This window comes from Gossypium arboreum, chromosome 10 (assembly GCF_025698485.1).
Source record: "Gossypium arboreum isolate Shixiya-1 chromosome 10, ASM2569848v2, whole genome shotgun sequence".
NCBI classification, from domain to species: Eukaryota; Viridiplantae; Streptophyta; class Magnoliopsida; order Malvales; family Malvaceae; genus Gossypium; species Gossypium arboreum.
In genome coordinates, this window is record NC_069079.1 from 12,200,280 (window position 1) to 12,226,964 (window position 26,685).

The 26,685-nt window shown below is 37.5% G+C and overlaps 1 non-coding gene across 1 annotated transcript; it reads left to right on the forward strand.

The window, feature by feature from the left end:
* Positions 1-1,923: 1,923 nt before the first annotated feature.
* On the forward strand, positions 1,924-2,029 carry LOC128283078 (small nucleolar RNA R71). The gene has a single exon (XR_008273420.1). It is a non-coding gene; the product is annotated as a small nucleolar RNA R71 (small nucleolar RNA).
* The last annotated feature ends 24,656 nt before the right edge of the window (positions 2,030-26,685 follow it).

A 26,685-nucleotide genomic window follows, 5' to 3' on the forward strand; every position in this document is an offset into this window, starting at 1 on the left:
GGTTTTAATCGGGTGTTGTTTACCTTAAAAGTGCCAAACTTGGGATGACTCACCTCCACCGTACCGAATGGAAAAATACTGAGTACCGTAAGAGGGATTTCCTCATTTGGTGTGGTAGTGACAATGTGGGGATCTGCGGCATCTAGTAAGACTTTATCCCCAACCTTAAGTTGATTAGGAGAGGTATCGGGCTTGTTTTGGCGTAGTTTTGGTTTATCATGTGTTCTCGGTTTGTGTGCTCGCCATTCATCTAGCTCCTCTATTTGAAGCCTTCGTTCCTCATGGGTGTCTTTGTTCGCTACTTTATAATAGTGCACTGTCTCCGTTTTCTTGGTTCGAGGAGGTTTCTGCAGGAACGATTGAATATTAGTGTTGTCATCGACAAGTTTCATAGCATTATCTTGAGTCTTAGAGTTTTTGACTAAGTGGCGTGCTTGGAGTGTTACTGCGTCGTCTCCTGCACGAAGTGTTAGCTCTCCTGTGCTTACATTAATAATGGTTCTGGCAGTTGCTAAAAAGGGTCGTCCTAAAATTAAAGGTACCTCGTTATCCTCATCCATATCTAAGACGACAAAGTCTACTGGGTAAATGAATTTATCAATTTTAACGAGAACATCTTCAATAATACCCTTAGGAAATCTAATTGTTTTGTTAGCCAATTGTATGCTCATCCTAGTCTGTTTGGGTTTACCGAGACCTAGTCGTTTAAACATTTTATATGTCATAACATTTATACTTGCCCCTAGATCAGCTAAAGCATTATTCATAGACAAACTACCAATTAGGCAAGGGATTGTAAAACTCCCTGGATCTTTCAATTTGTTAGGTAGCTTATTCTTTAGAATAGCTGAGCAGACTGCATTGACTTCCATATGTAATGTAGCGTCTAATTTTCTTTTATTGCTCAGAAGTTCCTTTAAGAATTTCGCTGAGTTGGGCATCTACGACAGAATTTCAATAAAGGGTAAGTTAATATGTAGTTTCTTTAAGAGTTTGACAAACTTACCGAATTGTTCTTCTGTTTTGTCTTTCGTCATCGCTTTAGGATATGGCACACGAGGTTCATAATTCGTACTTACCTGTTTAGGACCATTATCGTTTACCTCTTCTCGACCTTTGTTCATCGCGTTGTCTTGCTGTAATTCTGGCTCCGGTGCAATCAATCTTTCCTTATTTTGAGTACTAATTGCATTGAGGTGTTCCCTCGGATTAGGTTCAGTATTACTTGGTAAGCTACCTTGTGGTTGTTCGGAGATTAGTTTGGATAGCTGGCCTATCTGAGTTTCGAGTCCTTGGATCGATGCTTGTTGATTCTTTAGTGCTGTCTCGGTATTTTGGAAACGGGTTTCTAACACCGAGATGAATTTTGAGAGCATCTCCTCAACGTTCAATTTCTTCTCTTGTTGATAAGGTGGCTGTTGAAAACCCTGAGGATTTTGTGGCTTTTGATTCCCTTGACCACCCCAGGAGAAATTTGGGTGGTTCCTCCAACCTGTATTACAAGTATTACTGTATGGGTTATTTTGAGATCGAAAGTTATTGTTACCCATATAGTTGACTTGTTCTTCTTCAGTTGTAGGGTTGAAGGATTGGTATTCTGTATGCACACCTCCACCACTTGAGTCACACCTTATTACTAGATGTCCCTGCATAGAACCAAATAAACCGTCAATCTTTTTATTAAGAAGTTCTACCTGATTAGAGAGCATGGTGACCAAATCAATGTTATAAACGCCGGCTGTTTTCGTTGGCTTTGTCCTCATAACTTGCCACTGATAGTTATTAAATGACATCTCCTCTATAAACTCATAGGCATCTTCCGGTGTTTTATTGTTGATGGTTCTGCCAGCAGCTGTGTCAACCATTTGCCGAGTCGAGGGATTCAGACCATTGTGGAATGTTTGTACTTGAAGCCAAAGCGGTAACCCATGGTGAGGGCACCTTCTTAGTAAGTCCTTGTATCTCTCCCATGCATCGTAAAGTGTTTCTAAATCCATCTGCACAAAAGAAGAGATATCATTATGTAATTTAGCCGTTTTAGCCGGCGAAAAATATTTTAGTAAAAATTTCACGGACATTTGTTCCCAAGTAGTGATAGACCCTCGTGGTAACGAGTTCAACCACTGTTTAGCTTTGTTCCTAAGTGAAAAAGGAAACAACCGAAGACGTATGGCATCATTAGAAACGCTATTGATTTTGAATGTATCGTAAAATTCCAGGAAATTTGCTAAGTGAGCGTTGGGATCTTTGTCCTGCAAACCATCAAACTGGACAAACTGTTGTATCATCTGAATAGTGTTAGGTTTTAATTCAAAAGTATTTGCAGCTACAGTAGGTCTAACTATACTAGATTCAGTTCCTGTTAAAGAAGGTTTAGCATAATTATACATAGTACGTGGAGCAGAATTTTGATTAGCCGCAATTGCGGGAGGTAGCTGATTGCCTTGGTTTTCAGCCATCTCGTCGGTTGGGGGTTGAGTATCGTTTTCTCGCTCGTTCTCCGTGTATCGTAAGCTGTGTCTTATTTCTCTTTGATTTTTGCAAATTGTACGATCGATTTCTTCGTCAAAAAGTAATAGTCCCGACGGGTTTCTTCTAGTCATAAACTATAAAATCTGCCAAGAGAGAGAAAAAGTAAATTAATAAATAATAAAATAAAATAAAATTGCAAGAAAAATAAATGGCTAAAGTAATAAAAATTTAGCGTTCCTAATATTTTGATTCCTCGAAAACGGAGCCAAAAACTTGATCGCATGATTCGTAACAAGTAATAAATATTTATAATGAAGATCAAACCTAGACTAACTATTATCACGACGAAAAGGCAAGCGCACCTATCGAACAATAGTATAGTAATGGCAAGACCGGGATATTGTACCCAAGGGAACCAAAAGTACTAGTAATAACTATCTTTTTATTATCTAGCCTAAGAATAAAAGGATTTGTTTATTAAGCTAATTATTTAAACAAATTAACTAATTTAATTAAAGCAAATAGAAAAATTTGGAAAAAGACTTGAAGAAAAGCAACTGATAAAAACGACACCCAAGGAGGAATCCACCTAGATTTCACTTGTTATCTGACTCTGAACCAGATGATTTATTCACTTGACTTGATCCGTAAGATTCCCTAACCTATGTTATTATCCCTTTCGAGACTAATAATGTCTAACCCTCAGTTGAATTAATCGAAATTTCTTTCTTAATTAAAACCCCTAGGGAAGCAGTAAATCACTCAATGGACTCCCATATTAGGTTTCACCCTAATCCGGCAAAATCTTGTAACCCTATTTCTAGGTGTTCGATCAACTCTACTTAATTATGTCAAATCTACTCTTAGGCAGGGTCTATTCCTCCTCTGCATAAGCACAGCAAATCATGAATTAATACCCGGAATATTAACTCAAGCATTAAGAACACATAATTAAGAACAAATCGAGTATTTATCATATAGTTCAGATAATAATGACAAGATCCATCATAGGTTTTATCTCCCTTAGTTATAAGGGGTTTAGCTCATAATAAAATAAGAGTACATCTAAAAAGTATAAAAATAACAAAACAAGAAGAAAACTCAAAAAACCCCTGAAGGAATTCTAAGGGAGATCTTCAGTCTTGGAGTAGCTCTGACTTTTGGGATGGATCGTCTAGCTTCCTTCAAGTAATTCCCAGCGTGTGGTTCTGTATTCCAGAAAAGTTCTGGAAGAGGCCCCCCTTTTAGGTCACACTTAGGGTGTTTATATAGGCTTTGGATTAGCTTTCTTCCTCCCTAAATATCCTTTTTCGTGTAAAATACAACTCTTGGAAAAAAGGGACACACCTGTGAGCCACGACCGTGTGAGTGATTTCCAGGCTTTGTTCGATCCGTTAACTTGCACACGGTCGTGTGGGTCAATGGCCAGGCTGTGTGAATCGTGAGAGCCTTAGTTGACACCCTCGAAGGACACGGGCGTGTGAGCAGCCCGTGTGGCAAGGCTTAGGCCATGTTATCTTCTCGATTTGGTCCGTTTTGTCCCCTTTTTTGCTCATTTTTTGCTCCTTTTGACTCTTGGTGTTCTTTTGAGTACAAAACATGAAATAACCGGATTAAGAGCACCAAAATCCACATATCTAGTAATAAACATCCATAAATATGCTAAGTATTTGGGGTAAAACTATGTATAATTTGGCGTTTATCAACTATGTTACACATGAGGATGATTGAGCGCCGACGTGGAACCGATCCTCCTCAGTACCGTCTCACTCATGCCATTGACGAGGAGGATCTTGAGGACATTCCTGATGATGTGCCCCCACAGCACAAGGAGCCTTCTACCACACCACCTAGGGAACGACTAGTTCATGCGGCTGCTTCATTGGCACACCTTTTCGACTGACTCGCTCACTTCGAGCAGTATTGCACTACCCAGTTCGAGATGATCCACGAGTGAGATCGGGGACGTGATAGATAGATGGACGACATGCAGACCATGATGCAGCAGCTGTGCATCACTTCCACATCGCCACTCCAGCGCCCCACCTGAGGGCCCCACTGACGAGGATCATTGAATCCTCTTATCTTTTTATTTTTATTTTCATTTCAATTTTATTATTTCCTTTTGAAAGACATATGTATATTAGTAAATTTTACTTTCTTCATTTTTTTTTTGGTTTTCTAACAAGTAATCCCACTGCGCTCTCTTCCACACCCACTCTTAATAAGCTCTTCATGATTCTACAGACTTTCAAGCAAAGTTGCTAGGAATATTTTACGGAATGAGGAAACAAATGGGAAATAATACCTCACGAGTGCCATGTTCAACAATCCAATTTCTTCATCTAGCCAAAAACAGTGGCAGCTACCACTTTCCCCAAACACTTCAGCCTTAAAATCAAGCTCCGCATCCATATAACAGGGAATTTCACCTCTTTCCCTCTTATGATTTTCTTTATTTTGAGTAGTCCATCTTTGTACATTCAGGGCAATGTACATCTTAAGTGGGAGGGTTGAACATGAACATGATGCCTAACTTTTTGCATTATTCTCAAATCCCTGAATTAGATCTTGTGCTTAAGTGATTTTCTCATAATATTGATCAAATGAATTCTGAGTGATCTATAATTATGGTTGATATGTCATGAATTAGACCATGGTAATTATGCATGATTATTTGATTATAAGACATTAGAGAATCGAGCATGATAAGTTAATATTTTGAGAACTAAAATTTTTAGATTATTTTCCTAAATTGAGGTATTATCTTGAAATCTTAAGTATACAGGAATGACATCACAAACCCAAATTTTTGGTGAGATTTTTGAGCCTTTTGAGCATATAGCTTTCTTTCTTGCTTACTTCTTTTGTGGTTTGAGTGTGTCAACATTGAACTGTTATTCTAGAACTTGCTTCAATTATACATGTCGAGATCACACGTATGATTTGATATACTGAGATGATAAAAGCACTTAGGATTTAACCCAGTTACTCCATAAAAAGCCTTCCTACATAACTAAACCCTTAGTGAACCCCCTTTAAGCCTACTAACCTTTTTTATTGATTAACCCTCATCATTAACCCATTATTGTTGAAATCCTCTTACTTAATTTACCTTTTTTTTATCGAGATTAAATTTAATATTGTTACCTCACTATGTTCACCATTTTTTGTTACTGAATCATGAAGTATGATTTCTATATTGTAAATACTTGATTTGTTATTAAAAAAAAAAGCTCATGTAATATAGTTCTAGATATGTGTTTGTGATTCAGTAATTAAGTTTTTGATAGTGGGGTAATATATTGAAATTATCTCGGTTCTAACCTTTGTCTCTTCAGCTTGTATCCATATCTGTAACCTAAACCTCGTTACAACCATCCAAAGACCTTTTGATTTGTGTATCATATAATTTACAAGTGGTGAAGATTTGATTTTCATGCAAGCCTGTGGTAATAACTTCTCATGTTAGACAATCGAGTGCTTAATCTTGAACCTTAAACACTTTGAGTAATTTGAGTGAATCTTTAGTGAGGATGTCATCTCTTGTATATTTAGGACTAAAGTTAATTACTTAGAGGAAGGAGATTACCTATGATTTTATTATCAAAATATTCAATTTAGATTGTTTGAGGCTTTTAATGCCCCTATAGTTGAATTCTCACTGTATGATTTTTCGTGGAATAGTTTGTAACATTATTAGTAATAATTATGTGATTGAAAGGAATGAATTCTAGCAGTAAATGAGAGTTTTGCTTGAGGACAAGCAAATGTTTAAGTGTAGAGGTATTTGATAAGCGCCAAATTATACATATTTTTACTCCAAATACCTAGCATATTTATGGATGTTTATTACTAGATTTGTGGATTTTGGTGCTCTTAATCCGATTATTTCATGTTTTGTACTCAGGAAAGCACCAAGAGTCAAAAGGGGCAAAAAATGAGCCAAAAAGGGACAAAACGGACCAAATCGAGAAGATGACATGGCCTAAGCCTTGCCACACAGGTAGCTCACATGCCCGTGCCTTTCGAGGGTGTCGACCAAGGCTTTCACGATTCACACGTCCTGGCCATTGACCCACACGGCCGTGTGCAATTTAACGGATCGAACATGGCCTAGCAATCACGTCACACGACCGTGGCTCACAGGCGTGTCTCTTTTTCAAAGAGCTTTATTTTACACAGAAAAGGATACTTAGGGAGGAAGAAAGCCGATCCAAAGCCTATATAAACACCCTAAGTATGACTTAGAAAGGGGTCCCCTCTAGAACTTTTCTGGAAGTATAAAACCACACGCCAGGAATTACTTGAAGAAGCCAGATGATTCATCCCAAAAGCCGGAGCTACTCCAAGACTGAAGATCTCTCTCAGAATTCCTTCAGGGGTTTTAGAGTTTTCTTTATGTTTTTTTTATTTTCATACTTTTGAGATGTACTTTTATTTTATTATGAACTAAACCCTTTAGATACCTAAGGGGGTTGAAACCTATGATGGATCTTGTTATTATTATCTCAACTGTATGATAAATACTCGATTTGTTCTTAATTATGTGTTCTTAATGCTTGAGTTAATATGTCAGGTATTAATTCATGATTTGATGTGCTTATGCAAAGGAGCAAGAGTCCCTGTCTAAGAGTAGATTTGGCATAATTAAGCGGAGTTGATCGAACGCCTAGAAATAGGGTTATGAGATTTTGCCAGATTAGGGTGAAACCTAATATGGGAGTCCATAGATCGATTTACTGCTTCCCTAGGGGTTTTAATTAAGAAAGAGATTTCAATTAATTCAACTGAGGGTTAGACGTTATTAGTCTCGAAAGAGATAATAATATAGGTTAGGGAGTCTCACGGATCAAGTCAAGTGAATAAATTGTCTGGTTCAGAGTCAGATAACAAGTGAAATCTAGGTGGATTCCTCCTTGGGCGTCATCTTTATCAATTACTTTTCTTCAAGTCTTTTTTCCAAATCTTCTTTGTGCTTTAGTTTAATTAGTTAATTAGTTTAGTTAATCAGTTTAATAAACAACCCCTCTTCATTTCTAGGTTAAATAATAAAAAGATAGTTATTACTAGTACTTTTGGTTTCCTTGGGTACGACATCTCGGTCTTGCCATTACTATACTATTGTTCGATAGGTGTGCTTGCCTTTTCGTCGTGATAATAGTTAGTCTAGGTTTGATCTTCATTATAAATATTTATTACTTGTTACGAATCATGCGATCACTCACTTATATGTGTTGTGATAATGGGGCGTTGAGGCCAAGGGATAGAACTCCGAGAGATAAGGGAATGTGAGCCATGCTTCATCCATCGGGATATATATGTGTGCTGTGTTGGAGAGTGTTAGCTATACACTTCACTTATGGGATATGTTTGACTCTATAAGTCTATGTGTAGTGTGTTGGAGATTTGTGTATCCGATGTGTGGTGATAGAGTCCACATTATGTTTCATCATCTCAAGAGTCAATTTATCATAATTTGTAATTGTATGTGATTCCTTATGACTATATGTGTGATTATAAGTTCTGATATATATAATTATATGTGAATAACATGTGTTGGACTATATGCTTAAATATTTGAATAGATAATGTATAAAAGGATGCATGAAAGATGACTAAGTATGTAAATTATGGTACAAAGTTAAAGACATTTAGATTTATGCTATATGTTGCCCTGATGATGCATGATGACTTGCTTGTGTAAGTGATTATTCTAAGCATTCACTGAGCTTGTTAAACTTACCCACTCATATTCAACCATTGTAGATACTTTGAGTTACTGTGAGTGGTGTGGATGTTGAGGGATTGATCCAAGCTTTTCTTTATTCTTTATAGTATGTGTTATTGATTGTTTTTGGATATAGAAGTTAAGGAAATGGGATAGACAAGTACAATGGTTTTGCTAAGTAAATTTTGGATTATTTATTTGCATGTTAAGTATGTTTAGAAGCATGTGGACTTGGATATGGTATTTGGAATACTGTTTAGACATTTTGATGCTTATTTGACTAGATAAATGAAGTATGATGTTTAGGGATAAAGTTTGAATGATTTAAATACTCTTAAATGCTGAATTTATGAAACCAGAAGCAGGGGTATTGATATTAGAGTCTTAAAATGATGCCTCTGTATCTTCGAAAGTGTAGGGAGTCGAAATACCAAATTGTTATCGATACCTTGACCCGAGCATCGATACTCGAGGCGTAATTATCGATACCTTGCAAGAGGTACTGATATTTTCCTATAATTTTGATTTCCAAGTGAAAAACATTAAGCTCTTTTGGTATCAATTTTGCATGTGGTATCGATACCACTAAGAGGAAATATCGATACCTTCGTGACGGTATCAATATCTACGTAATCTTTTTGGGAAAATTTGCTAAGTGGTCCCAATGTTTTATAAACGCTCATTTTAAGTTCGATTGTTGTATGCTAGCTCAATTAAGCATTAAATTGAGTTTGCATGACTTGTAATTGGCTTTAGGTGCTATCATTTTAAAGAAATTAAAGGATGCATGTTAATTAAATAAAACGTTTATGTTGGATTGAGATGAGACGGTGGTGTAGTGTCCTAATATCCATGCTCAGCGGCTAGGCTGGGTATACGGTGTTAGAACATAGGTGTTTTGTAATTCTTAACATGAAATAATAATTTTTTAGCTTACAACCTTTATAATGCTTGATTTTGGTAAGGTTAATGCTTATATGAAATAGTATGTTTTTGGAAAAAGTTAGTGTTTAATTAAATGTATATGATTTGGTAAACATGTTGAGATATGTATGTGACACTTGAAATAGCATGATTGAATGTGAATTAGTAATATTGTAACACCCTGTTACTTGTCTCGATTGCCAGATCTAGGTTACGAGTGTCACATTTGTTGTCGGAACAACCACAATCAACTGATGTTTGAAATATACAATTTATTGATAAATAAACAAGTAAACATAATCAACATAAAATACAATCATTTCCAGGCCTAGAATGAGCATACATAAGCTTTAAAGTTGATTCAAATTTGAAGAAGAACTAAAATGGAAAGATGCAAAATACAGGGCTAACGTTGCAACGTCAGAGATTTCCTCATCGCAATGTCACACACTAACTAGGTCTCATTGTGATGATAAGGTTCCTCGTCACGACATGACCTGGAGCTCAATCTTGTCCTGGATGAAAAAATTTTCATTCAATGTGGATCCCTTGTTGCGATGACATATGAACGACGTCGCGACATCAATGGTTGTTTTTGTAAAATTTCATTCCAAAAACGTGAAACTTCTAACCAACTCAAATTCAAGCTATTTGCACCTTCAAAATGACCAAGTAAACAGTTCCTAGACATTTTGAAATGTCCCAAAATCCTTCCATATCATCATTGACCCATTTATTTCATTAAAATACCATCATTGTTCAATAACATTCAACTAACACATACAAATTTTCAATTTGTACTCATGAAAACACAAACATACCAATTACTTATCCAATTCACTTCCAACAATATAAGCATGATATTAACCTATTTCAACTTAAGTCATTCTTTCAACACTAAATTTTCCATTTTTCTAAAGTTTTAAGATATCATTTATCAACATTTGTCAGATAGTCAAACATACTTAATATCATCTTTAATCACACATAAATCATCATGTACCATCAAATAACCCTTTTCTATCTACTACATACTTCATACTAATCCATACGACAAACGTATCACAACACATTCATATATAAACATACATGATTCATACTATTATCAAGTAGCAATACATATACACAAATTGTACCAAATTATCAAGTCATCTATCATATCAACATAATAATAACATGTGACTCCTTATAGGTACTTTCCAACAAAATAACAAAACATCACCAAAAAAATGAGTGTGGGATCACTATAGGATGCTGATATCGATGAGCACTCACAATCAAAACCTAACCTGTGCACGAAAACAAAACCATACGCGGAGTATAAACTCAGTTGGATTTTTACATCCGAACATTAAATACAATATAAATCATGTAAATGCATGAAATATCAATCAAACTTTCAAATGCAACTTAATGATTCAAATTATACCAATTCATCATATGCTTTACCTCATTCATATTCAATTTACTAGTTTGAGAATTTAATACATATCATATCATATTTAAATTTACAATGGTTAAATAATACAATTTCATTTCAGTTATTCCTAGTCTTATGGAACCGATAAACATAATCAATCTTTATTTCAATTAATCCCATACGTTATTATACCATTTTCCATTTTTATTTCCCTATTAACCAGACATGGACGGATACATGGATCAAACCAATCACACCAATTTGGCACCCAGTACGTCATTGGACAAATTTGAAGTATTAAGTTGTGCCTTGCGCTCATCAGTATAATTGAAGTGGTACATTACCCATATCCTTATTGACATGTAGTCAAAGTAACCTTGAACTATAACACTCTAAACTCGGCCTAGATGTTACGACCGAATTTGACGTGCCACATCGATTACTCGAAAACCCGACAAGCTTATGATGTTAAACCGGTTGTCGTAAAAGCCTTTATAGTTTTAAAGCCCGTGTATGCCTAGTGTTTCATGCTGTTTAAAACGTGTATATTTGTCAATACGTTTGTTTTTATCAGAATTAAAGTTGCAGGTTTGCTTACCGAAAACATTATTATTTTGAAAACCTGATGTTCCTCCTCTAGCAGTTGATAAATACCAAATCATAGCCCAATTAAAAGTTAAATCCCCAAATGGCCTTATTACAAAAACAAAACCCAAATATAAAATCAGTAAATAATAAAGTCATTCGTGATCGTGTGGCCACCCCCAGTCTCTCGCAGCTCCAAACCGTCTAAGGCTGAGGATTACCTGTACAATTAAAAGAAAGGGTGAGTTTGCGAAAACTCAGTGTGTAATCCCTTATCAGACTATAGAAAACAGTGCATGTAGTAACAGTCTGGGCCTGAGCCCTATTCAGTATTAGTACAGCCTAGGCCTTAGCCCTCAAACAGTAGTAGTGTTGGCCTAAGCCCAATACAATTTCAGTATAGTGCAAAAATGCAACCCATCCCAAAACCATCTAGCACATCACCCGTACCAACCAACACACCATGTCCGAATATCAATCAACCCACCCAACCAAGACACAAAACCGCAAAGAAAGTCGCCAAGAATAATAATGCAACAGAGTCCCAAGATAAAAAGTGTGGCAAGCCACCAGTAATAATAAACGTAACATAGTCACCAGTACAATACTTCCTCCATATTATAAACTCGACCCCATGTAGATGTTGTGTCATAAATATTACGTGTATGCAGTATGTCATACTCAAAACCAGTCATATAAATTTCATACTCACATCAATTAACCTAGCACTAGCGCTATAAAGGTCATTTCGTCAGTTAGGGGTAAAATAGTAATTTTTACCCCTTAGGGGTATTTTGGTCATTTAACTGATTTTAGGGTTCCGATATAGATAACGACCCTTCAGAAGGTCTACAATCGTCTCGAATGACACAGATAACCCATATGGCCAAAACAGTGTAAATGGGCCCAAGACCTATTATTCGGCCCAAGTGGGCCCACACGCTTGTGTGGCCCATTTAGCCTAATTTCAGTCACGACTATGCGAATACCATAGCCACGTTCATTATTTTCCATTTACCGAAAATCTTGTCCGTGTAGGGTCCACGAGTCTTTTGGGCCCGCACAGTCCATCTCGGCCCGACGAGGCCCATAACTGCCAAAGCCCACGAGAGAGCTCGTGGTGGCCTTTACAGTTTGTCGCCTATGATTTGTGGCTTGATTTACCACATGAGCATTCGCACGCTCGTGAGACCTCAAATGCCGAAGTTTCGACTTTTCGACTTTTGCCGATTCACAGTAAAGCAGGGGTATGAGTACACACCTCTTCCATTGCCTAGCAGGAGCGATATGCAGTATGCTGTTACACACCTGTTAAAGATTGTAGTAGCAAAGCCCCTCGGGATTGAGAACCAACCAACAAGCTTAGCTCCTCCTTGATCATGTATTCTTCCCAACTCGATCCAAAGATAGAGTATGCACTTGCAAAAGCAGCAATCGGCCCTTGCTAGACGAGACTATACCCCAGAATACAAGAGAATTTCGACAGCCCACCAGGAAATGGTCATGTAACACCCCCACGCCCGAAACAGTCACCAGAGTCAAGTTGAGGTGTTACTAAACTTATCTTCCTTTTAAACAACTCTAAACCACTTATTTTAATTTTCGGAATAAACTATTTTTCTGCGTCATGGTTGCTTAAAAATTCATTTCTCGAATTTCAAAACTCGAAATTAAGATCTGAAAATTTTTCCTGAAACTAGAATCATATATCTATCTAATAATTTTTTTTCTAGAATTTTTGACTTAGCCAATTAGTACAGTTTATTAGTTAAAGTTACCCCTGTTTCAGAATTCGACTACACTGGCTTCTACTTACTACGAACCACTTTTCTCTCTGTAAAACAATCATATGACTATACCGTTTATTTCTATTAAAACTAGATTCAATAAGGATTCTAGCCATATAAAGTACACCACCTAATTATTTTTTTAAAATATATGGTGAATTTCTAAAGTTGGAACAGGGGATCTAGAAATCGCTCTGGCCCTATTTCACCAAAACTCAGATACCCTATAAAATGCAAAACCTTTACCTGTTTTACTTATTCCATATGAAAATAGACACAACGAGATTTAATTTTATATATTATTCACCATCAACCCATGTCTCTATAATTTCTTGTGATTTTTCAAAATCTCGTTATTTCTGATACTTGAATCTGTTTTTAAGTTACTTTCACATTTTTCTTAGTTTTCATGTGATAGTTACTACTTAATCATACATACTATTAAACATGTATATCATCAGCCACTCTATTAGCTAATCACTAGCAAGTATTTACACATCATTCATTGATCATATCGTATCAAAAGAAACCAAGTTCCTATACATGCCATACACAAAACGAAACGTCTAACTATACCAATATGATTTCTTCAATAGTGTGATCGGGTCTCAGACGTTTCCTTCGATCCCTGAGTGGCTTGATAAAAATTATAAGAAAAAGAAAATAAAGAGAGTAAGCACTAGGCTTAGTAAGCTTACAAGCAAATAAATTACAACATTCAACATAATGAATAATTATACATAATGTCACCTAGCCTCATAAACTTTCTTTACTTCTCATTTTCTACCTTTTTCTTTTCTCACTTACCTTCCCTTTTGCTGATAATTCACTGTAATTTAACGTGTACAATGACCCGTTGAACCACTCGGAATACTAAGGATACTAGGGTCGTTCTTGTCTATCAATATCCTGCCAATGTCATGTCTTCGACATGGACTTACATGAATTATTCCTGTCTCCAATGCCATATATATATAATATGGGCTTACATGGCTCATTCTGTCTCCAAAGCCATATAAGCGATATGGACTTACATGGCTCATTTCGTCTCTGTCTGTCTGTCAACCCCAATATCCTAACATTCCTAAGGTTCAAACGGGCTTCCTACTACTTTTCTCTATCACTTACGCCTTTAATTCGACTTTAAATATTCAAAGAAAATAAGTATATAAATGCTGAAATTGACAATAATAATGTAAAATAAAAGAATATTACATTTATTTATCAGAACTTACCTCGATACAAAATGTGACTAAACTTTATAATTTAGTCCTTTACTTTTCTTTTCCCGATCTACTCCCAATTTCGCTCTTCTTGATCTATAATAGCAAATTTAACTTATTTAATATTCACATTTATCAAAACAGTCCTTGACCCAAACTTTGGCAAAATTACATTTTTGCCCCTAAACTTTCACATATTTGCACTTTTTCCCCAAGGCTCGTAATTTAAACTTCATCCTATTTTCTTATGTTTTATGACATGCTGATCATTTTTACCTTCTATGACAACATCAAATTCACACTCTAACATGTACTTATGACTATTAGGTATTTTTACCGATTAAGCCCTTTTACTCGTTTTTACTTAAAACCGAGTAGCACAGGTTGTCTAACATAATTTAAAACCTCATATTCTATTATAAAACATCAAAATAAACACTTTTCACCTATGGATATTTTTCCAAATATGAACCCTAACTTAAATTATTGCTAGCATAAGCTTTATCGAGCTATAGGGACTCCGAAAACGTAAAGAACATTAAAAACGGGGCTTGGAATCACTTACTATGGAGCTTGAAAGCTTGAAACAAACCCTAGCTATGGAGAACCCTTGAAATTTCGTGCTAATGAAGAAGATGATGAATTTTGTGTTATTTTTCCTTTTATTTCATTTAATATCCAAATGATGAAATGCCCTTCCTTATTAAACTTTCAAAAATTCCATCCATGTCCTATTTTGTCCATGAACTTAGAAATTGGTCAAATTGTTATTTAAACCCTCCTAATTAATATTCCAAAGCAATTTCATACTAAAAACTTCTAGAATGCAAGTTTTGCAAATTATTCGATTTAGTCCCTAATCTCAACTTAAGCACTTTATGCATAGAATTTCATCATGAAATTTTCACACAATCATACAATCATATCATGAACCTCAAAATAATAATAAAATAAATTTTTATACCTCGAATTTGCGGTTTCGCAACCACTGTTCCGTTTAGGCCCTATTTCGGGATGTTACAGGTCACACACAAAGAAGAGACGAAGAAGAGATACGAAGCAAGGAAGAAAAAAATTGAAACCTTAACAGGGTTCGGTTAATAGTAGCATCAAGAGAATGGAGAAAAGAACAGAAATGAGAGAGGAGAATGAAGGTTTCGGTACAAGCTTGTGAATGAACTAAAGGGATATTCGGTCAAGGGAAGGCATCCAAAGCTGGAAAAGAATGGAGAGTTTTCGGGTAAGAGAAGGAGAAAGAGAAGAAAATGTGGTAAAGGTCAACAAAGCCGCAACTTCAAAATGCCAAAACGGAGATTAGAGGAACAAATACTGAAAAAAAATAAAAGAAAACAACACTCAGAAGAAACCCATTCGACACTCAATGGTATGATTGAATAGGTACCCACAACTCCCTATTCAACTACACTCCCACCACACCTCAAACTTCTTGAAAATCTTTCCTGAATCTCTCCTCTTATCCCTCCTTGAAATCCTCTACAACAACCTTTAAGACCAATTCAAACTCTTCATCCTCAGTGTTCAACTCCAACACTAACTCTTGCCGTCCCCTTCTAGCAAAATAATTATTCCTTTGTTTGACATGGGATTCAAACTCATGCCCTCTTTAGATGATCCACACGCCAACTACCACTAAGCCACAAGGCTCTTTTATGTCTTCACTCAACCACATTTATTTATAAAGCCTACGCACCAGTGTCTAGGTTCTTTTTAAGCAAAAACAAAAATTCTGTAAAAGCTAGAGCTTGAACCTAGGACTTCCCAGACACCCCAAAACATGCCCAAATCACTTAGCTAACACACCAACATGCAATTTGTGTCAAAATCGGCAAAATTACGACCCCTAAATTTTTAGGGCGTTACAACTCTACCTCCTTTAAAGAAATTTTGGCCTCAAAATTCACCTGGTCAGAACAGATGAGTGTATTGATGTCGTATCATTTCTTCTGGTTCCTACGTGGCCTCTTCTGCGCCATGATTACGCCAAAGCACTTTGACTAATGGAACAGCTTTCTTCCTCAACACTTTAACATCACGCTCCAATATCTGTACTTGTTCTTCCTCGATGGTTAGATCAAGCCTAACTTCAATTTTCTCAACTAGCACGACGTGCGAGGGATCAGAACAGTATCGCCTAAGCATTGAAATGTGAAACACGTCATGAATTCTTTCCAGCTCCGGAGGCAACTCAAGTTGATACACAACCGATCCTACACGCTTAAGTATCCTGTAAGGCCCAATAAATCTAGGGCTCAACTTGCCCTTCCGTCCAAAGCTCAAAATTTTCTTCCACGGTGACACCTTCAGAAAAACATAATCCATCCAAAGCTTGCCCTTCGATCTCTTTACGCTTTAAATTCGCATAGGACTTCTGCCTATCAAACGCTTCTTTCAACCAATCTCAGATCAGCTTTACCTTGTCTTCTATATCAGCAACTAGCTCCGGCCTTAGAATTCGCCGCTCACCCAGTTCAGTCTAACAAGTAGGAGTACGACACCTACGACCATATAACACTTCGTATGGTGCCATTTGAATACTGGACTGGTAGCTATTGTTATACGCAAATTCTGCCAACGGCAAATAATCCTCCCAGCTTCCGCTGAAATCCAATACACAACTTCTCAACATGTCTTCCAATATCTGAATTACTCTCTCAGACTATCCATCTGTCTGAGGATGAAATGCAGTACTAAAATCCAGTCGTATACCCAAAGCATCGTGTAGCTTCTTATAGAACCGAGATGTGAACCTAGGATCTCTGTCAGATATGATAGAAATTGGTACACCATGCAATCTTACAATCTCAGCCACATACAACTTGGCCAACTTCTATAACGAATAATCAGTGCGGACATGTATGAAGTGGGCAGACTGAGTCAGTCGGTCTACAATCACCCAAACCGAATCCTTCTTAGAAGCCGTCAAGGGTAACCCACTTACAAAATCCATAGTTACCCTCTCCCACTTTCAGAGTGGCATCTTAACTTGCTACAGTAACCTAGAAGGTAATTTATGCTTAGCCTTAACCTGCTAGCATGTCAAGCATTTACTCACATAATCGGTAACTTTGCTTTTTAACCCAGGCCACCAATACAACTCATGAAGATCTCGGTATAACTTGTTCCCACCAGGATGCATGGCATAAGGACTACCATGTGCCTCCTGCAGAATAGATTACCTCAGATCAGAATCCTTCGGTACACACACCCTTCCACGAAAGCATAACGCCCCTTCCCCATTCAGTCTAAAATCTGAAGTCTCACCATTTTCCACTTGTTGGAAACGAGAAACTAGCGACTCATCCAGTAACTATTTCTCCTTAATTTGCTCAATCCAAGTCAGTCTCAGTTGTAGTTCAGCTAACATGCTACCATCATCGTACAAGCTAAGACGAGTAAACATTGCTCTTAAATCAGAGACAACTCTACGGCTTAGTGCGTCATCTACCACATTAGCTTTACCTGGGTGGTATCAATTGAATAATCATAATCTTTAAGTAACTCAATCCACCTTCATTGCCTAAGGTTCAACTCCTTCTGAGTAAGGAGGTACTTGAGGCTTTTATGGTCTGTATAAATAATCGTTCTTTCACCATATAAATAATGCTTCCAAATTTTTAGTGCAAACACCACCGCCGCTAACTCCTAATCATGAGTGGGATAATTCACCTCGTGAGGTTTAAGCTGCCGCGACGCATAAGCAACCACCTTTCTTTCTTGCATCAACAAACACCCAATCCAATGTGTGACGCATCACTGTAAACAGTAAATTCCTTCCCAAAATCTAGCTGTATCAAAACAGGGGCCTCAGTTAAAACTTTTTTCAATTTTTCAAAAACTATCTTGCTGTTTGTCAGACCAAATAAACGGAACCTCTTTGCGCAGCAACTTCGTCAAAGGTGCAGCTATCACTGAAAACCCTTCCACAAAACATCTGTAATATTCGGCTAAACCCAGAAAACTTCGAATCTCAGATACAGCCTTTGGTAGTTTCAAACCCAATACGGCTTCAATTTTTTAAGGATCAACCCTAATCCCATCGGCAGACACCACATGACCCAGAAATGTCACCTCTTGCAGCCAAAACTCACACTTGCTGAATTTTACGTACAACTGCTTCTGCCTCAGAATTTAAAGAACAATATCCAAATGTTCATCATGCTCCTCCTCGGTTTTTGAATACACAAAATATCGTCTATGAACACTACTACAAACCGGTCCAGATAGGGTTGAAATACTCGGTTCATCATGTCCATGAAAGCAGCTGGTGCATTCGTTAACCCAAACGACATTACCAAGAACTCGTAGTGACCATAACGAGTTCTAAACATTGTCTTAAACACATAGCTTCCTTAACCTTTAACTGATGATAACCAGATCGAAGATCTATTTTGGAGAACACTGTAGCTCCTCGCAACTGATCAAACATGTCATCTATCCTCAGTAACGGGTACTTATTTTTGATGGTCAGCTTATTCAATTGATGATAGTCAATGCACATGCACATGGAGCCATCCTTCTTCTTCACAAACAATACTGATACTCCCCAAGGACACACACTCAGTCGAATGAATCCTCGGTCTAACAGCTCTTGAATTTGAGCCTTTAACTCCACTAGCTCCTTTGGTGCCATCCTATATGGGGCGATGGACACTGGAGCTATTCCTAGCAGAAGCTCAATTCCGAATTCGACCTCACAGTCTGGAGGTAAGCCAGGAAGCTCTTCTAGAAAAATACTCGAAAACTCCTTAACAGTTCTGACATCCCCAACAGAAAGACTTTTAGTCTCAAAATTGCTAACATATGCCAAGAAAGCCTCACAACCCTTGCGAACCAGCTTCTCGGCTCTTAACACCGATATCACATTAGACAAATAATTTCTTCGCTCCCCTATTATGGCCACCTCCTCATCCCCCGAAGTCCTCAACACTAACCACTTAGCAGCACAATCCAACTTCACACGATGCTTCACTAGCCACTCCATACGTAAAATAATATCAAATTCCTCGAATGGCAGTTCCATCAAATTTACCGGAAAAACCTCCTCTTGAACCTCTAAGGGCATATCCTTGAATAACTTATTCACTCTAACCGATTTTCCTAGTGGACTCAACACTATCATTTCACTAGCAGTGTTCTCAAACTGAATGCCCAACGTTTCAGATAGCGCACGCAACATACGAATGCGTAGATCCAATATTAATTAAAGTAACGTATGGTAAACTATAAATCAAGAAAGTACCGGTTATGACGTCAGGGGCGTTACCATCCTCTCGGCGGCGAGCAGCATAAACCAAGGCTGGTTGTCTCACCTCGGTATTACCCATGCCCCTACCTGGTGCTCCACGACCTCGTCCAAACCCATTTCCACCTCTGGCCTGCCTACGACCTCTCGGTGGTTGTTGACCCCCTCTCACTGACTGCACGTACACTGGTCCTGTAGCTTGCGTCCAAGTAGTCACTTGAGTACAGTTCTTAACCTAATGGTCCATCGATCAACATCTAAAGCATGCCCCTATTCGCTTCCAACACTCACCTTGGTGAACTCTCCCACAATCAGCGCAAGGCTGTGGTCTCGCAGTAACAACAGGATCTCCAGCTTGGACTGGCCCATCAAACTTGGCTCTCTTGATAGGCCTACCTCCAAAACTCGAGGATCCGAAGTCCCTCTTAACTCTGCCCCTATCTTTCTCCCAGTGTCGGTGCTCAGAGCGCTTCACATCCTCAGTAATCTTTGCTTTCTCAACTAGGGTAACAAAGTCTCGCTCCCTCTGTGGAGCTATTAGAACTCTCAATCCATCGTGAAGGTCGTCTTCAAAACACACACAGCGTTCATACTCAGTGGCTACTATTCCACGAGCATAACGACTCAACTGCAGGAACTCTGCCTCATATGCCGCCATAGTCTTATTCCCCTGGGTCAAGTTCAGAAATTCCTTCATTTGGGCGTCTACATAACTTGCACCCACATATTTCCCCTGAAAGGACGCCTTGAAGAAATCCCATGTCAGACGGTCAGCTTGTGTACCTTCCCTCATAGTAAGCCACCATTGGTAAGCCTCATGTCGCATAGAACGACGGTAGCTTTCACTTTACATTCCACAACAGTCAAGATCATCCATTATCCGCTCCGTAGCCTCTAACCAATATTCTGCCACATTCGGGGCTACACTAGAAACACCCCTAAATATCTCCTCCCCATTAGATCGAAGTCACTCAAAAATTGACCCCCGGGCCACTAATCCCGTACTCGCTCCAACAACCTTTTCAAGAACTCATAGCATCTCCTGAGACAAGGCATCATCCCCAATTTCTCAATCATGAGACCCAGTATCAGTTACTGGTGAAGCCGGTGTCTCCCTAGCAAGCATGTGACCTGATGCCAAAGACCCAGCTCTAGCACCCCCTCGGCCTCTACCACGACCTCGTGTACCCCTTCCACATACGCTTTATCTATATTTAGAAGTTTTATGCTATCAGTTTATAATTCCAGTTGTTATTAAAAGATATTTTATGATAAACAGTATTTAGAGCTTTATTTTCGTAGATCAAGAGTCCACCACCACTATCAGTCTTTTACAGTCTCAGTTTGTTCTAACTAGAAAGTCCTGTATTGTGCTATCATCTATAACACTTTCTCAGCATAACATTATAGTTTAAAGCAATAGATACTAGCAGAGAACTTACAGATTTGGTGTCGAAGACTCGGTGTGCCACACTTCTAGTAACATCATTTCAGAAACAAGTCAAGTTTCGTTGATAAATTTCAAAACCAAATTTTAGAAAACCCCCTTCAAACCCTAATTTCAGAAAGAAAAGAAAAATAATTTCTTGCCACCCACACTACAGCCGAGTTTTGTAACCTGGCTCTGATACCACTAAATGTAACGCCCCAAGCCCGGCCTAGACATTCCGATCAAATCTGACGTGCCACATCGATAACCCAAAAACCCGACAAGCTTATGATGTTAAACCGGTTGTCGTAAAAGGCTTTATAGTTTTAAAGCCCGTGTATGCCTAGTGTTTCATGTTGTTTAAAACGTGTATAGTTGTCAATACGTTTGTTTTTATTAGAATTAAAGTTGCAGGTTTGCTTATCGAAAATGTTATTATTTTGAAAACCCGATGTTCCTACTCTAGCAGTTGATAAATACCAAATCATAGCCCAATTAAAAGTTAAATCCCCAAATAGCCTTATTACAAAAACAAAATCCAAATATAAAAATCAGTAAATAATAAAGTCATTCGTGATCATGTGGCCACCCTGAGTCCCTCGCAGCTCCAAACCGTCTAAGGCTGAGGATTACCTGTACAATTAAAAGAAAGGGTGAGTTCACGAAAACTCAGTGTGTAATCCCTTATCAAACTATAGAAAATAGTGCATGCGATAATATGCAGGCACGAGCCCTATTCAATGTCGAGACTGACCTAGGCCTTAGCCCTTAAACAGTAGCAGTGTGGGCTTAAGCCCAATACAGTTTCAGTATAGTGAAAAAATGCAACCCATCCCAAAACCATCCAGCACACCACCCGTACCAACCAACGCTCCATGTGAGGATATCAATCAACCCACCCAACCAGCACACCAAAACAGCAGCAAAGCTGCCAGCAATAATAATGCATCGTAGCTGCCAGTAGCAATAAGTGTGGCAAGCTACTAGTAATAATAAACGTGACATAGTCACTAGTACAGTACTTTCTCTATATCATAAACCTGACCTCATGCAGATGCCGTGTCATAAATATTACGTATATGCAGTATGTCATACTCAAAACCAGTCATATAAATGTCATACTCACATCAATTAACCTACCACTAGCACTATAAAGGTCATTTCGTCAATTAGGGGTAAAATAGTAATTTTTACCCCTAAGGGGTATTTCGGTCATTTAACTAATTTTAGGGTCTTGGTACAGATAACGACCCTTCGGAAGGTCTACAATCATCTCAAATGACACAGATAACCCATATGGCCAAAACAGTGTAAATGGGCCCAAAGCCCATTACTCGACCTAAGTGGGCCCACACGCTTGTGTAGCCCATTTAGCCCAATTTCAGTCACGGCTATGCGAACATCGTAGCCATGTTCATTATTTTCCATTTACCAAAAATCTTGTCCGTGTGGGGTCCACGAGTCTTTTGGGCCCGCACAGTCCATCTCGGCTCGACGAGGCCCATAATAGCCAAAGCCCACGAGAGAGCTCGTGGTGGCCTTTACAGTTTGTCGCCCATGATTTGTGGCTCGATTTACCACACGAGCGTTCGTACGCTCGTGAGACCTCAAATGCCAAAGTTTTGACTTTTTAACTTTTGCCGATTCACAGTAAAGCAAGAGTGTGAGTACACACCTCTTTTGTTGCCTAGCAGTAGCGATATGCAGGGTGCTGTTACACACCTGTTAAAGATTGTAGTCGCAAAGCCCCACGGGATTTAGAAGCAACAAACAAGCGTAGCTCCTCCTTGATCATGTATTCTTCCCAAGTCTCGATCCAATGATGGAGTATGCACTTGCAAAAGCAGCAATTGGCTCCACACCTTGCTAGACGAGACTAAACCCCAGAATACAAGAGAATTTCGACAGCCCACCAGGAAATGGTCACACACAAAGAAGAGATGAAGAAGAGATGCGAAGCAAAGAAGAAAAAAATTGAAACCTTAACAGGGTTCGGTTAATAGTAGCATTAAGAGAATGGAGAAAGGAACAGAAATGAGAGAGGAGAATGAAGGTTTTGGCACAAGCTTGTGAATGAACTAAAGGGACATTCGGTCAAGGCAAGGCGTCCAAAGCTAGAAAAGAATGGAGAGTTTTCGGGTAAGAGAATGAGAAAGAGAAGAAAATGTGTAAAGGTTAACAAAGCTGTAACTTCAAAATGCCAAAACGGAGACTAGAGGAACAAATGCCGAAAACAAAATAAAAGAAAACAACACTCAGAAGAAACCCATTCGGCACTCAGTGGTATGACCGAATAGGTACCCACAACTCCCTATTCGACTACACTCCCACCACACCTCTAACTCCTTGAAAATCACCCTGAATCTCTCCCCTTATCCCTCCTTGAAATCCTCTGCAACAACCCTTAAGACCAAATTCAAACTCTTCATCCTTAGTGTTCAACTCCAACACTAACTCTTGCCGTCCCCTTCTAGCAAAATAATTATTCCTTTGTTTGACATGGGATTCGAACTCATGCCCTCTTCAGATGATCCACACGCCAACTACCACTAAGCCACAAGGCTCTTTTATGTCCTCACTCAACCATATTTATTTATAAAGCCTATGCACCAGTGTCCAGGTTCCTTTTAAGCAAAAACAAAAATTCTGCAAAAGCTAGAGCTTGAACTTAGGACTTCCCAGACAACCCAAAACAAGCCCAAATCACTTAGCTAACACACCAACATGCAATTTGTGTCAAAATTGGAAAAATTACGACCCAATTATACCCGAATTTGCTTGAACCGTTAATAGGATAACGATTTTTTAGTTTCATTTACAATCCAATATTCCAGTTCCATTTCACAATTTCATCAACCAGTCATCCATACATATATGTGACATCATAATTCATCTTAATACATATTCAATTTCATAATTATAATGATATACAATATTTTTACATTTATTCAATTTAGTCTTTTATCAAAACTAACCAATTAATCAAATCCAATCAATTCAATTCATCAATTGCAACTCACCATATGATCTCACCATGCAAATAAATTCATAAATGCAACAATTTAAGTGCTTTGAATTATAGAAATACAAACTATAAACTCTGAGCTATTCGTAAACAACTTTATCTTTTCCTTTCTTTTTCGATGAATTCGAGTCGACGTTAGTTATGAATCAACATGAACATATAGAATCATTAATATAGAAATAGATTTACACTCAATTGCAAATTTAAGCAAAATTTACAATTTATTTTATTTAGTCCCTAAAACCGGGACTAACATAACTTTCAATTTAAAACCCCTAAGTTTTAACCGATTTCTCTATAACCCATTTAGAACCTCCTATTTCTCATTTCTACCTCAAATTTCAAAATCTATACATTTTAGCCCCTTTGAAAAAACTATAAATTAACTTCATAATTTAGTCATTTTTTATCCATAAGCTTAAAATCTATCAAAATAACACCAAAAAATTCAAGAATTCATCAATGGCATCATTTTAAAATTTTAACAATTCCAAAAAATAACATAAGGATCAGCTAGACTAAGCTCTCGAGATTCCAAAAACATAAAAATTACAAGAAAAAGACTAAATTGGACTAACCAATTTTGGAATTGAAATAGAAATTCCAAGAGCCAAAGGTTCCCTTTCTCTCTTCTCTTCTCTCAGTTTTGCATGCACCAAAAGGGAAAATGACTTTGTTTCTTTACTAACTTTCCATTAACTTATTTTATTACTTATGTTTTATTTTATTATTTTATTACATAAACACATATATTTCATGCTCCTTTACTGACCACTAATTTCCAATGTGGTATAATTACCACATTGATCCTTAATCTAGGTTTGAAGATATGAAAATCTATAGTAATTTAACTTTTACCATTTTTGCAATCTAGTCTCTATACCCTAAATTAATTACTAATTCGATAAAATTACTTATCTAAAATTCAATGCATCTTTAATATAACACCATAAATATTTAATTCACCTCTAATATAAAAATATTTACAATCTCAATTTAAGAAAATGAGGTTTGAAATTGAATATTCTGACACCACTAACTTTCGGGTCTTTATAAATACTAAGGTTGAATGAATGTTTGTAGTTGAACAAGTTGAAACGGTAAGTTTTAGCGCCAAATTGAGGTTATATTGAATTGGTTCATTGGAAATGATTCAATGGTTTGTTTTGGTATGGTTTGAATTAAGTTAAAATGGTGAATGGTCGAGCTGCATCTGTAGGTTTGAGGAAAGTTTCGAAATAGGTACCAAATGGCTTAAAATTTACCAAAAATAGAGTTTCTATCTCAACGAGTAATCTACCTCATCACAATGTCGACAGATGGTAAGTCATGTCATGACGTTGAGTAGTTTGAGGTCACAACGTGAAAAATTGTTTTGTGATGTCACGACGTAGGGGAGTTGACATCATGATGTCGACCTTGAAATTTAAAACTTTACAATTTGGTCCTATTTCGTGCTCGGGTCAACAAAAGAGCTTTTGTAAGATTGATTAGGACTCAAATTTGTTTGTTTAACCATAAATGAATATCTTTAGCTTTGAATTACAAATGTATGTAAGTATTTTACTATAATTTGACTGTTGTTACTTCGATAATGAATATGGCATCCCATTACTTGAAATTGGCGATCAAGTTGGGCGAGGGGTGTTATAGAAATAGTGGTAATGGGATGACCACTGGTCCATGCACCTTTAAGAACTAGTCACAAGAGGAATCATTCCATTCTTACCAATGAAATTACAGAAATCTCAAAAAAGCCTAAGGGAATGATGTTCTTGACAAGGGTAAAGCACCACTATTTCCTTTTACCCCCAAAAGGAAACGATCAAGTCTAGTATTCGACTCTTCTTTAGATTTAGACTCAAATGAGAACATGCCTATCAAGAATACTTATCTTGGAGGAATGTCACACACCAAGAGGCCCAACATTCTTTTGTCTTCTCTTACAAAGAAACATTCAACCAAGAAAGTCCTTACTAATCCCGCTTTCACCATAGAAGATGCTCTATTGAAAAATAAAGAACAACCTTTCTTGTTTATTGCTTGCACCAACAAGTATCTCCTTTTTGCCAAGAAATCCTTTATAGAAGAATAAAACATCGATGAAAGAAGTTCTAGTGATTGAGGCATCAATGTTATATTGGAGAAGAATGATCTTTTGTAATCTGTTGTTTTTGTGAATCCATATCTTAAAAAGGTTGTTAATGACTTCTATGCCAACCTCTTCAAGTCTGTCAATGATCAAACTAACAAACTTTTCTTCAAGGCCTATGTATGTGGAAGATGATATAGTTTTTCCCTATAAATCAGGAAGCTAATGCTTTATCCTTGCTCCACTAATGTCAAGCTAGACGAGTCTTATGACACCATGGCCAAAACAATCACCAATGAAGTGCATCTCATTTAGCTACAAGCAACCAAGCTACAACCTTTCCACATTAGAGTGCACTTATGTCAGTTATTTGTTGTTGCTACTCAAAATTGGATTCCTAATAGTTAAAGGAATACAATTTTCAAGAAGATGGCCATACTACTAAGAAGATATATAATGTGATTCAGTTTGATCTGGGAGAGCTTATATTTCAAGAAACCATCATACATGCTACTCGTGTTTACCCCAAGCTATGTCTTTCTTTCCCTTATCTTATTTTTTAAATTCCTTATAAGCAAAATACTAAAATTGTTTTGGCCATAGAAAACTATGAAAGGAAGCTTGTGGAGTTAAAGTTTTCATACAAATGGCTCAAAGGGAAACACTCAGTCGTAGTTCCTAAAGTTTTTCTTGATGTTGTGGTTCAACCAAATGAAACAGTGTTTGTTGGAGTT